This window comes from Penaeus monodon, chromosome 33 (assembly GCF_015228065.2).
Source record: "Penaeus monodon isolate SGIC_2016 chromosome 33, NSTDA_Pmon_1, whole genome shotgun sequence".
NCBI classification, from domain to species: domain Eukaryota; kingdom Metazoa; phylum Arthropoda; class Malacostraca; order Decapoda; family Penaeidae; genus Penaeus; species Penaeus monodon.
In genome coordinates this window covers 25,329,721-25,330,211 of record NC_051418.1, presented here as the reverse complement: position 1 = coordinate 25,330,211, position 491 = coordinate 25,329,721, and positions in this window count along the sequence as shown.

Below are 491 nucleotides of genomic sequence, written 5' to 3'. Positions count from 1 at the left end.
ACCGCTTACACACTCCCCTTTCATTGCAACTCCCAAGCAAAAGCACTTCATGGACTCCCCCCGTCTGCCTCCTCTTGCCTAGAGAACTCACCCCCCTTCTTCCCCAGTCCCGCCCCCATGCTGGTGGTGGGGAAGGACTTCCAGCGGCTGTCCAAGATGGCGGCGTCCGTGGAGGCGACGGGGCACGCGCCCGCCTGGCTCTCCATCCGGCAGACCAACGCCAAGTACAAGTGAGTGAGGTGTGGTGGGATCGCCAGCCCAACGGGTGCCTCGCTGGCTGCCAACCGGGCGAAAGGGAATTTCCTGAGATTCTCAGGACCACAGTGCCCGGGAATTCCCTAGGATTTCCCATACCCGTTTGGTCCTCCACGGCGTAAAACCGGAGTGGATAAGGACAATTCCTTGCAATGGACCCGAAAAGCAGGCCTAAGTTTGATGGAATATTTCTAGAATATTCCTAAAATCAAGCCTTGATGTTGCTTCACTAACAT